This window comes from Rhea pennata, chromosome 1, assembly GCF_028389875.1.
Source record: "Rhea pennata isolate bPtePen1 chromosome 1, bPtePen1.pri, whole genome shotgun sequence".
In the NCBI taxonomy this organism is placed as follows: Eukaryota; Metazoa; Chordata; class Aves; order Rheiformes; family Rheidae; genus Rhea; species Rhea pennata.
Window position 1 is genome coordinate 196,282,160 of NC_084663.1, and position 13,779 is coordinate 196,295,938.

Below are 13,779 nucleotides of genomic sequence, written 5' to 3' on the forward strand. Positions count from 1 at the left end.
TGCAGATTAATTTAAAGTTACAATGATATCAAAGAAGACATATATATACTGCACGAGGATGGAGTCCTGAAACAAGATCAGTGAGAGACGAATTACAGACACAGTCCCTATTTGATCTGTAAAAGGTTTCTGTTAGAACTTTCTGGAGAAATTTTGACAGAATTATCAAAATATTCCATCACAATATGCACCACTACCAGAATTAAATAGCATTGTGTTTGATTTTTATTGAATTTAATTTAGGATCTTTTATTTTCCTAAGTACTTCTTAGATGAAAAATTTCTAACAATACTGAAACTGCATTTCAACTTTATATATTTTATTTCTTTGTTTTTAATTGCTTTATGTCATAATCAAAACATTTGATTTTAAAAAGAATCCAAGTGATCATTAACTTTGTGGAGAATTTTAATTTTTTCAGTAATTCAAAACGAAATCAAATTTTGAAATGTCAAAATCCTCTGTAAAAGAACATCCCTTGCATCTGCACATCTGCCATTTCTCTACTGTTTCTGTATTTTCCATCACAGCGGGTAACAAAGTACATAATCTTGCAGTGGAAAGACACTACAGAAGAAATCTATAGCTGATTATTTTTAACCAGTATCTCCAGCACAACCCAGTTGTTCTATTGTGATAACCCAGGCACAGACCACAGAAGTAATTCAAGTGATAGGTCATCATAGTGGATTTTGCCATTGAATTAAATGAATTGATTTGGCTGAATGTTCTCTCAAGAATATCTTTTTATGCTTCTGTCAAAGATCCTAACCAGAAGGCTAACAGACTGGATCTTTTTCTGGACTCTTAAATAATATTTTTGTGCTAAAGTAGATATATTGACTGCAGTGGAGATATCCGTCATGTACATGATCTTCAGAACAAAACACCTTTCTTATTTCTAGTAACCTAGTATATATGTCTATAACTCAATAAAATTCATACACATTTGAGGTGTATCTTCTATTTAACTAGTTATTTTGCTGAGGGTCAACATAGATGACCACTAAATAATCTGTCTTAAGTCAAATGCCAACAAAGCCCAAGTCTAAAAACAATTTAAAAAACTTTCAGATATTTTCAACACAAATCACTTACAAATCCCCATTACTTCAACTAGTCACAGCTATATGTTTACCACGTTAGAATAATCATAATAGAATAATACTAATGTGTACATTTTTCACTTCTCTTTTTCAGAATTCAGGTTTCTAGTGAAGATATTAAAATTAAAACATTAAGATTTATAGTGCCTTCCTACTCACAGCTGAATCAGGAAACTACAAAATCAAAACATGTAGGATTCATATCTCCAATCATTTCAGAGAGAAACTTTCAACAAAGGCCAGTGAATGTTCCATATTAAAGCCAGCTCTGTTTCAGATGGGCTTCCCTATTGCCTGACTGGCTTACATCAAAGCTGACAGTAAGTCCCCATATTCAAATCCCCTATACATACAGGAAAGTCAGATCAGCAGAGGACCAAGATAAATTAATAGCACGGGAACAGAGCTACATAACTGTAAGGCTATGGCCAAGTATTTGCCTCCATAAACATAAATAATTCCATTACTGTAGTTGGAAATCTTCCAGAAAAAATCTTCAGTACGGTAGGATATGGCACAGGATAATTTGGGTGCGTTTTTAGGCCTTTAGAGAAGTGAGGATAGTCTCGTGAAGACTTACTCTGGGAAACTAGGCTTAGCTATCATAGGTGACTTCATAACCACTTGTCTTCTGCCAAAATGTGTGTACTCATTTACTGAATCAACATTTTCTTCCAGCATTGGGCATGAACTTAGCAATGATTGAACAAACCAAGCTGACATCTCTGGAAAATGAGGCCCTACCTGAGATAACAAAACAAGAACTATATCCAAAAGGAAGTTTATAACCTCCATCATTTGTTCTCAGAAAGTTTTGTGGCTGGGATTTCTTTGGGCAGGAGGAGGGCAGCTGTGAAGCTGTCATTCATGTTTCAGACTATATGATGTTTTGAACACTGGATTGGCAGGGAATGGCCTTCTCTGCAGGACTCTGTGTGTGCGTGTGTGTGTGTGTGTGTGTAGGAGATGATGAGGGTCAGAGGGGACCCTCCTCAGGAGAGAAATGAGCCTTTCAGATGTAATTTCTAGACAGGTGGGTCGTGACCTCTGACATTTTCAAAGTCCTATACAAACCCGTAGCTTTGAGAATCCCATTGTTTCTAATGAGAACATTGCACATTGTCCCATCTCCCACATTGCCTGAATATTTGATAATGTGGTGGAATAATGCGACAACAAACTCTCCATACAGCCTGTTTCAGCTTCTATTTTCCCTGTCCACGTCTCTTCTCCTTTCTATATGCTGCATTTCTTTCCCCATCTATTTTCCTCACTTTTACTTTTCCCTCTATCATTTCACTTCCTTTTTTTTTATTTTTGCCATTGATAATCATTTCTTATTTTTATATTCTCCTATCTAATTAATAATCTCTCTAATTAACTACCAGCAGTTTGTGATTGCTTCTACTGTGGACATTGCAATTTTATGCCCTTTTATGCAGATTTAACCCTATTATTGTTTCAGGGGATGCACTTACCTCCTAAGAAAGCTCCTGCCAGAAAGCGGGTGGATAACCTGGTGTATATTTCTTTATACTCTTTCTCTGTTAACCTGCAGATCTTCTTCTGCTTTTAATATGGTACACTCCCTGAACATTCTTGTGTCCAGACCCAGTTTTCATTGCTACAAACGCTTGTATTTTTGATCACGGTTTGCTTTTAAATCACAGTAACAAGGCCAGCAAAATACAGACCACTGGAACTTGATGGCTTTGTGTCACAAGGAGGGAGTGAAAGCTGTGCTGTTCAGAGTGATTATGCAGTTCAGGTAAAACAGATTAACACAGAAGAAATAGGCTGACTGGTTTGCAGCTTTGAAATAAAGAACCAGAAATGTATGAGCAAAACAATAAAACAAAAAGAAGTTAATCATATTTGCACTTTTCCTAGGCTAAGTATAATTTAGTTTCTGAGGCTCAAGCTTCAAAATAATTTTCAGATTTCCATAATGATTCTTCAGGATTATGGTCACATGATTGTTCTGAACAAAACTAAATGAAAAGTTGTCCTGTACAGTGCCATGGAGACCTTACCAACCATGCAAAATCCTTCCTTCCTTATCACACCATCTCACCAATGTAAGGGTGTAGGTACTTCTCTCCACAGATGGTTTCATCATTTGGCCCTGCACTGTCAATTTTGACTAATCTTACCGCTGTTGTAGACCAAACCAAGCAACAGTCTCCCCCTCCACCCTCCCCAAATATGGAAAGGCTGTTTTTAACTGTAGTATTCGAGCTCAGATCTCACCATTTTGCAGTGAGGCCTTGATTCCCATGGAATTTCAACTGTTGTTGCCGACCTCTAAGTCGTAGTTCATACAAGGAAGTGCAATTTGCATTAATAGTGGCATCAGTGCACCTTCCAGCACAGCGGTGTTTGACCCGTCGCCTTTGTCCTAGCTGAATGCGAACTGAGCACCCTTTTAGTGCCAGCTTGGTGGCACAGCTTAGCTGCCCCTGGAGCCAAGGTCCCACGTAGACCTGCCCTCTGTTCCTCTGAGCTCGGTAGCACCAGGTGATCCATACAGAACCCAAATAGCAAAGAAGAGAGAGTTCAGTACACAGCCCACAGCACTGTGTCCTGCAGCAAAGGGTGGTGACCACGAATGTTTTAAAAAAATCAAACACAGAAAACATCTGTGCCTCTTCTCTGTCCAGGTTTATTTTTCCAATACTTCACATACCGCAAATAGTTCAGTATGACTCCTCCATCCGAACAGAAGAAAAGAAAAATAAAAACATGCAATTTTTCATTAAAAAGGATATTTTTACTGATGTGACAAATTTGATCAAAAGATCTGCATTGCCCCTCCCCCCGCCCCGATTTCTCCATCTCCTCTTTCTGTTTCTCTCTTTTTAAAAATCACTTTGCTGCCCTGCTGGGCTGCTTAGCTTGTCAGCCTCTTGCTGCTTCTGGGATGTTTGGCTGCCCTCAGAGAATCATATGACTTCAGTTACTTGGGGGGCTCCAGCTGTGCTCTTAAATGTCATGGACAGAGGTAACAAAAGGGGAGAGGTTTAAGAGCATCAGATGCGTTATTAGACATCTTTTTTAAAATTCTCTTGCAGAAGATGTGAATCACATGCTTGGCAGGCAGAATTGGGGATGTCACATGGGGGTTTGTTTGGTTTTTCCCTGATTTTATCCCCAAACATTTGCTATTTCTTACATTTTTTCCCTTGTTTGTCTTATTCATTCCTCATTTATTTCTATTTAAGTCCAAGGGGTCAGAACCTAGGATAAAATTTTGACAGTTCTGCAGCTGATACAAGAGATTTCTCATCCAAGCTATTTGGGAATCTATTCTGGATTGCTTACCATTGAAATATACTCTGGCCCTTTTCTCTGTTGGCCCATAAACTACAGCTCCTTGCCCCAGATGGACAAAAACCACCACTCAGAAAAAATTACTAGTCTGCACAGCACTTCAGCACATAATTGTCTCTAAATACATTCAGATACCCAAAAGAAGTTGAAGTCAAAGTGCTTAAAGTCATCTGTGCTCAGATTTCTTAATTAACTTATAAGCATGAAGACCAAGGCATCCTCTCCTGCATGACACTCTTCACTAGTTTACTGGGAGCACCATCAAATAAGGTGAAAGAGGAGTTACTGGCTACCTCAGATATGTCACCTTCAGGACTGTTCAATCTTGCAGTTTGTCTCCTCTGACTATGGGGAGAATGAGTTGAAAATTTCCCTAATTTTCAGAAAAAGACAGTCAGGAGAAGTTTCTGAGATGTGAGGAAGTGAAAAGGACTATTCAGTGAGTTAATTTTGCCAGTATTAAATGGCCACAGAAAAAAAAATGGAAGCACTTATATTTCCCTCCTCATCCTCCTACTGTTTCTCTAGAACCCACCACTACAACTTGTGGAGAAATTGCAACATGACCCTTTTTTTCATACAGATCCTCTATCACGTCAAAAGCCAAGGTCAGAGGAAGGAAGAGGCATTTTCTGCACATATTTCCCTCAAGCTAGAAAAGGAGCAGCAGATGCTCCACAGACAGAAATCCTGCAGAGACATCGGCTCTCCCTACACTCCTCCTCGCCCAACTCCCTCCTTCAAGGCAAGACTGGGGACCTGCAGGGCAAAGTCCTGCTGCCGGGGCACCTTGTCTCACCCGTGTGGAAGCAGGGTCCAGGCTCCAGCTGCACCCCTAGCCCTGCCTGTCCCTGCTTCACCCCAGGCTTCCCCCCTGTGCACCTCCAGACCCCCATCTCAGCCCAGCCCAGGGCCCTCAGTCACTGCCCTGTGACCCCACAGAAGTGCCGGCTCCAGTCCCGCCACAGCTGTGCCCCTACCAGCCACCAGTCACTCAAATATTGGCTTTGTCATTAGAGCCTGTCAGCATTTACTTACAAAAACATTGCTCTGCTGATTTAAGGGGTTTTTGCAGGACGAAATTGTTTTCCATACAATAGTCTCCCTTGAGAAATAAAATCAATTTTAGCAACTTTTTTAACAAAAGCTCATTTTTTTCCATTTTGAAATTGTAAAGTTCTTTGAAGCTGAAAAGCTAAGAGGAAGCTGAAGAAAAATTTCATGGGGATTTACTTTGACAAGTTTGCCATAAAAAGATCTGGCATTTGCCTTCTGGCTCCAATTATACTGCAATCAGGCTGTATTGGAACTGTAAAGAAAATTTAAGGGAAAAATCACATAACTATCTTTTTGCCTGTTTATGGATAGCTGAAAAAAACATTTGGGTTTTAATTGAGAAAATAATAAGTAGCAGTACTGGGGCTCTTACATATTATCTTACACATGCTCATACACATTATCTGTGCATGAGATTACAGAAAATTCGTCCAACTATTTTGCTATTCATTAAACATGATTAAATTCTATGAATAGGACTCAGGCTGTAGTTTGGGAGTACTTTGTGGCCCATTCAGATGTATTCAGTAACTATGAATATTTGAAGTCCCTTGAACAGATTACCTATCTCAGCTTCTAAGATTAGGTTCCTGGGTGATTATTCATCTTTCTCATTAATAGACTCTGCTGCTTCTTTGGTTCTTTCTGGATATGATTTTGCTAGAGTAACTGTGTAAAGTGAACGATCATATTTGATTTAGTAATACGCTTATATTTAATTCAATATCTATGGGTTCATAATTCAAGCATCTTGGGCCCCTCATGATTTGAAGGGTGAGGGTAGAAGGAGAGGGGGCTATGTATATAAATGCACATGAAAAGATCTGGGATCATCCAACCCATATTTGTTTGAACATGAACAATCAGATAGTGATTCCACTTCAGTCATAGATTTTTCATAGACTCCATCAGAAATAGAATAGGAAATTTCACCAACAGCAGTTCTCAAATCACTGCAGCCATTTCCCTATCATAGTGACAGCTCAAAGAACACACGTTTTCTGAGAAAGCTTTATAATTTTTACAAGTAGATTCTCCAGTTTTCAGCTAACTCACAGAGAGCAGTTCCACGCCATGAAAGGGAACATGCTAGCTGTCACTATTGTGTTATCTTTATTCATAACTGTTGTTTGATATATATGTAATGAAATTAGAAAGACAGTACATGTGTTCACCACCTGCACAGATGAAAACATCATTGTGAGAGGGTAGGATGATAAAATATGTTCATCCACAGTTCCAAGGTGCAGTCCTGCATCTGTTAAATATTTACTTTTACAAACTAACTTAAGAGAGATTTGACTATCTGAGACCAGAAAGGGGGATCTATTAACAGAGGACTGCAAGATGGAAGACTTTCTTCCAGGAAAATAAGATTTGAAATTCTGGAGAAAGAAAAACACACTCCTTTTAGCAATTGCTTTTCAAAACTGATCTGATCTCATAAGCTCAAGGGAGCTTTGTGCATGAAGAGAAACTTGAAAAATAAGCATGCATTTAAGTGTAACATCTGAAATGTTCAACGCTATGTTGCATAAGCATTCACTATCTGTTTCTCCTCCAGCTTCTCTGTGTCTTTCCATACTACTTTTTTGTCATAAAATAAAACAGAGAGGAGAAATATAGCAGCAATACATAGAAATTAATGTGCATAAATTTAGTAGTTTCCTTCTCATCTGACCTTAAAAAGGAATTTGTTCTCCCCTATCTCTCCAGCATCAGACAAAACAAAACAAAACTTGCATCTGTAATGCCTAATGGGTCAGAGCAGGGAAACTAGATGAAAGACTTGCTGGGGTATGTTGCCAGGTTTGGCAGTGAGGCTACACCAGCCAAGGACAACTGTCCAACTGTCATTACTTCTTTGATGCTAGTGGAGTTATGATAATTCACACCATCAGAGGACATGGCCAAACATATTTCACTAGGTTAATTCAGTTATCTTAGTGCAAGGTTTAGCATTGGTGCAAACAGGTGATTTATACTAGTGGAGTTTGTGTGGTTGTGTGGCAAAAGACTGATCTCCACATGCATGAAGGAGCACAAAAGCACGGTGGCCTAAGCTTGTGAGTGGATTAAGTGGCTTGAGAAATAGGTAAGTCTGTGCATCTCTAAGCATGAGATGACTGGAGGAGCTGGCTACCAGAGGGACCAGGAAGTCCAGGACAGTTACTGGACAGACCCCCAGCATGCGGGTTGACTGAGAGGTGTCTGTGATGTGTTGGAGTGTGGCAAGGGAGGCTGCACCAGTGACTGCATGGAACCATGGACCCTGGAGGCTCATGTGTCCAGGTACCAGCAACTGTGTAGACTGGGGATCCAGGAGTCACCTACTAAGTGTCTGAGGGCCAGCTACTGTGGGGATTCACATTGTATATATGTGTATATATACATATAGTTCCTGCTAATGGACCTTCACTCTGATCAGCCAGAGAGGGGAACAGGATGAGGCCATTTGTGCTTGTGTGAGTGTTGAGTGTTTCTGTCTATGTTGTGTGGCCAACCATGTGTGTGCGTATGTGTGTTGTATATGTGTGTTTGTGTATGTGCCGTGAATATTTGCTCAGCTTTGCTACTGGTTGGACCTGGGGAAATGTAGTTGTTGCAGCCTTACCACATTTGGCAACTCCCTAAGAGAGTTCATTAAGAAACTAGAGTAAAATCTTTTATTGAATCGTGAATTGGTGCTGTTCCTCTACTTTGGATAGATTCACAGGGTCACCATCATCCCTCACTGGAAATCTCCATTATAGGCAAGACCAGATGTGGTCTGTGCTCATAAATATATCCCTTACATTGTCCATGTACTGGAATTCCAATCTGAGAAAAAACTGTATCAGAAGAATGACCTAAGACATAGTTAATGTGTTCAGAGTGATTTAAAGTCTTCATCTGAAAGGAGAAAAATAACCGCAAAGTCTGACTGTTTCCAGTGCCTTGTGGTTGCTTGACAGGCAAGCATGTTCTTTTGATCAGGGAACCAAGGCTTTCCCTGTGAGATATAGATCCTTGCAGAAACAGGGATCAATTTATTTTATTCATACCAGGAAAAACAGTATCTGGTGTGAAAATGTCAAATCATGTTGACATTTTCAGCCTGACTCCTGTACAGGCTTTCCAGGCAGGATCTAAATGTATTTATTTGCGGATGAGTTGTAGGTGAGAGTTAAAAGAAAGAGAGCTGAAAGTGGAATGATTCTGTTTTGTGCACCAATTTTCTCCTTTAATGGTGTTAATATTAATATCTAAATTCATTCCTTTCCTGCTTAAAAGTGATTTGAAAGTGTGAGGAATTTGCTTTTCCTTTACCTCAAGTTACTTTCATGTGTGACTGTAAAGAAGCCCACTAAAAATAATTTTAGAGATTTCCCATGCAGCTTCTCCAACCTTCTCTCTATCTCAGTTGTTACTGGAAAAGGCAATACAGTAAAGGTTCTGCTGGACTGAATCCCAGGATAATTCTTCCGTCCCTTTCTATGTTACAGAGAGCCATGACTCATCTCTCTCACACACACACCACACTCAAAGGAAATGTACCTTCATACTTTCAGCATCATTGATTTCTGCACTCTGTGAATATCTTCTGCCAGTCCTATGGGCCATTTCCAGTTCACTTATCATGACAAGCCTGACAGAGAAGCAATCTAACTCTTTTTTAAACAGAGAAGAGTATGAATTCTGGTATTTTCAGGAAGCTGTAGTTTGTAAAATTAAGGACTAGTGAGTGTTAACCTTCTCTTTATGAGCTCAAGTATTTAACTGACCCAAAACCTAGAAATACTAAATTTTAAACACATATGCACATTCAGTGGTATGTTAGCCAGTGAGGATATTAACATCATGTATAGGTGAAGTAGGCATGAGGATGAATAATCTACAAATCTGACTATGTCTTCTCCATTGAACTAGACTTCCACACAGCCTGGCAGTATCATGCTGACCGGAAGACAATCAAGCACCTAAACAATTAAGCACGAGCTTTTGAGAATCCCTGCAGCACTTAAGTATTGAATATAGACATCTCCAGCAGCCGTGTTTCAGATTTAGTTCTTGTTCCATGCACTTTATCGAGTTCATGAACACAAAGAAATATCCTCACTTTTCCCCGCACAATAGTATTATTGATGATCATAGTGTTTTTGCTGAAAGAAAACTAAAAAAGATGAATTAAAATGTTACGACTGATTAAGTCAACAGATTTTTTATAAATACATTCCAAAGAACTCCACAAAAATATTTATTTTTGAAAACTATATTATTTATTATTGTTTTAAAATTATTTTAAATTGTTGTGCCAAGTAACAGAACTTCGGATAAGGAAGACAAGAGCTGTGTAGTCCTGGGGGGGCAATCTAATTTGCTATTTAAAACATAGGTCAAGTTCCTGCTAAAGCAAATTGGCAGCAGACAAAGGTCACTTGGCTTGCCTAGAATCATCTTTAATACATTTTTTTTCCTTGAGAATAGACACACGTTTCTTTTTCTATGACCCTCTTACTGTCTCCTGTTTTTAGAAGATCAGTTAAGCAGATTATTTTCTGGAGAAAACTTATTTTTTTAGAAGCACATTATCTCCACATCCTGTACATGATATTCTCTAGGCTTTGTTTATAATAGTATGCTTGCTTGAGTGAATAAGCCTGATGAGAGCCAATGTTATGAACCCAGTTATGAGTTTATGAACTAAAACTAAATTCCCTCAAGCAACTCTTCTCTTCCTCCTTGAACCAGGCCTAGATTTGAGTCTGCCTTTGTATGACTCATTCTTTTTTAGCATTGCAGTCAGATCTTGCCCAGTATTTCCTACATACCAGAGATCTCAACTGTGCTATACCATCCTAAATCCATGACCTAAAAGTGGTGAGTTCTTCCCATAGGGAAATCTGGGTCATTTCTTAGCCTCAGGGAAAGTAAATTCTTCCTCAGATGCTATGGTATGCAGAAGGAGCATACCTACTGCTCTACCAAATTATGCTGGCTTGTAAGTGAGCGCTTTCACCTGCAACTGTTCTGTGACCCTGAGAACACGTGTAGGTGAAATTCATGGATAGCCAACAGATCAGTAATAATCTCTCCAAGAACAGTGGAAGGGATATTTACAGGTAAGTGGAACAGATTATTCATCAAAATGCTTTGGATAGTCCATATTTATGCACTTCTAAGAGCCTTGATAGAAATTCTCCCCATCTCACAAGAGAATCAGAGCATGCCTGTGATAACTGGCCATCCAGACCAAGCTAGCACATGTAGGGCTCTGCCATAGAGATGCTCCATTCCTATCCGGCTAGCCTGGGTTAATTCTTCAGGGAAGAGACACCTCCTTCACAACAACAGATGTTTTATCAGGTAAAGGAAAAGATAACAATTTTTTAGAGAGCCAGCTGAGTCTATGGGGAATTCAAGAAAGCAGAGGATGTTTTTTCACAGCGTGTAAAAGACATGCTAAAATTGAGATAAAGACATTCCTTCACACAGAAAACCCATGTAGGACATAACTGTTAACCTTAATATACAGTGAGATGCAAAGGACTCAAAACAGTATGAGACACTGTCATCCAAGCGGTAAGGAGAGAGGACTCTTCACTCAGCTGATTCTCACTCTGAAAACTCTGCAGAAGATATCTGTCCTGCAGCATATCCCCAGCTTTCCTGATCCTCAGATCCCCTTTACTAAGGCAAGCTTGTCTATTTATAGCAGGAACTGCCTGTAACCTACAGATGCATTACTTCTGTCATGTGCTCCTGAAATTCAGTCACTACAATCTTATTCATAGACTCATATCCCATAGAGACTAAGGCCTAAAGGAATCATTTCATCATACACATATACATATAATCATATACATATAATCATAGCCATAACTCAGATGCACTTTCTGGAAGTCCAGTAGCTACAGAGGATTTCAGCATGGTTTGAAGATGCCAAGAAATGGAGAAGTCATCATTTTCCTTGGTAGTGTGACCCTATATTTAATTTCCTTCCCCCCATGAAAAAAAATGTATGCCTCACTTCTGGTTTAATGCATCTAATTTCAACATCTAGCATGGCTTTGTTATCCTCTCTCCAGTACATAAAAAAGCCCTATAGCACTCAGCACTTCCTTCCCATGACAGCACTTATACTCTGCATCACCATAACTCACATCTCAATCTTCCTTCAATAAACAAGATGGCCAGAGCTCTTTTTCACACTCTTCCCAGGTGTTCAGCCTGCTTTTTCAGATAAAGCCTCTCCCTGCTACATCACGTAAGGCAGAAATACCTTCTCCACGTAGCCTGCTCAGAAATGCTTGCCTTGTCAGATAGTCTTCTGTTATCTATCCGTTGTCCTTTTAGCTATACCTTTAGGCTGGGAGCACCTGGGGACTGGGACATCTATTCATCACTCCTATATTTTATGACTAGCACAGCACAGTCAGTGTCTCAGTGTTGAGGATATAGTGCTGCTGCAGTCGATAAATGAAACCTGTAGTCTAGCTCCTAGGCTTTGAATGTACTCAAAATGCTTTGTGGGATTGGGCCAGGCTTCCCAAGGGATCTGGATCACTCCGTGTCACTTCTCCATTCTATTCTTTACCACTTTGGAAGTGTATCTGCCACCCAGGAATTAAATAGCAGACTCTTTTTTTTTTTTTTTTTTTTTTGTGTGTGTGTGTGTGTGTGAGGTTAGTGTTGAGAATATGGGCTAATATTGGACCTACTAATAAACCTTTGTTTACAATGACTTGATCAAGTGCAGGCAGAACAGCCCAGTTCAGGGAGAATGAGCACCCCTGCCCATTTTCGATGAAGATAATATAGAGGTTCAAATAGGTGCTCGTTTCTGTCCAGAAAGCTTGGGGTGTGAGTAGAGAACTTTGAATCTCCTGTGTTAATGCACCATACTTCAAGGCCACATGTCTCTTCTTGCTCTATCCTCTTTTCCAGCTTCAATCCACAGGCACGAAGAGAGATTTCTTCAAGAGGTGAGAGTTGGCCACCTGCGCAGAAACAGCTGAAGCTGGAGGCTATGGCACCGGCACAGTGGACATAAGCCTCTAAGAGTTGCCAAGGGCTCTTTTCTTTCATTTCTCCATCTCTCCACACTGAAGACAAGAAGGAAGACAAGAAGACTATGTTAATTATATCCATTTTCATGATTACTATCACTCTGATGAGTTTTTTTTAGAAATAAGAAAGCTTTCCGTTATTTTTTGTATAATTTCTCTATACAGCTGAAACTTGTTTAGGAACAAAAATGGCACCATTGTGTTAGCATTGCTTTCTTCTGGAAAATACACACTGGGTTAAAATTAGAGTCAGCTGACAAGGTCAGCCCATTTGAACAGAGCTTTCATGAGTTATCTTTATGTCTGTCAGCATGAAAATTTAAATCTGTAGCTTTAAATCATATGCTCTACATTTCTTTACTTCTTTTTCTGTGTCTCTGACACTACCATCCAGCTCTTCAGCTGATCTAAAATGCAGCAGGTCAGCGGAGCTCTGCCATTTTATACAAGCTGAAGAACTGGCCCACTGTACCCTGTCCATTTCTGATGCTGTAGCACTTGAGGTTTTCAGTGAGTCAAAAGTAAACATCAGTAATTTACCGCATGCATTCACAAGCTACTGTGTGCACCTAAAAGACCTTCAGCATCTCCTTGTATGATTCAGCCATTTAAAAATATTTCCTTTTACACCATATAACACTTACATGTTACCCCACATCACCTTTCTTAGAGTACCTCTGAACAGTGGCAACATGAAAATTAGCAGCACATGCTTTTTCTCTGCTGACACAAACAGATTTTCTTTTCTTTTCTTTTTTTTAATTAAAATTGTGAAGTTGACTTGAATTTCTCATACACACTTGGAAGGTTAAACTACAGAGTTCATTCAGATACTCTTTCTGGATTAACTCCAAACCCGGTCGACCTCTCTTTTTAGGGCTGGGCTGCAGCTGCAAACAGAATGTGCATCTGCAGAGCCCTCTCTGAAAATAGTTGTCTTTGTTGTGACTAAGATATTTAGATCTTTTTTCAGGAGCACCCTTATTTGATTGACTGATGTGCCTGTGAGTTATTTTTGAATCTGGGTTATTTCTATTTCTGATGTAAGATTCTAGATGCTGTGTAATTGCTAAGGCCACTCTTTTATTTGATAATGCTTTTTAATCTAAATTTGGGAGCAAAGTGTTTTGTTGTGTAAAGTCTGTATTTGTGTCAGAAATATTGATGGTCACAACCAGACTATGGGCGTCTTCTTCTCATGTATTAAATTACATTGCTTAGAAGCATAACAAGTCAA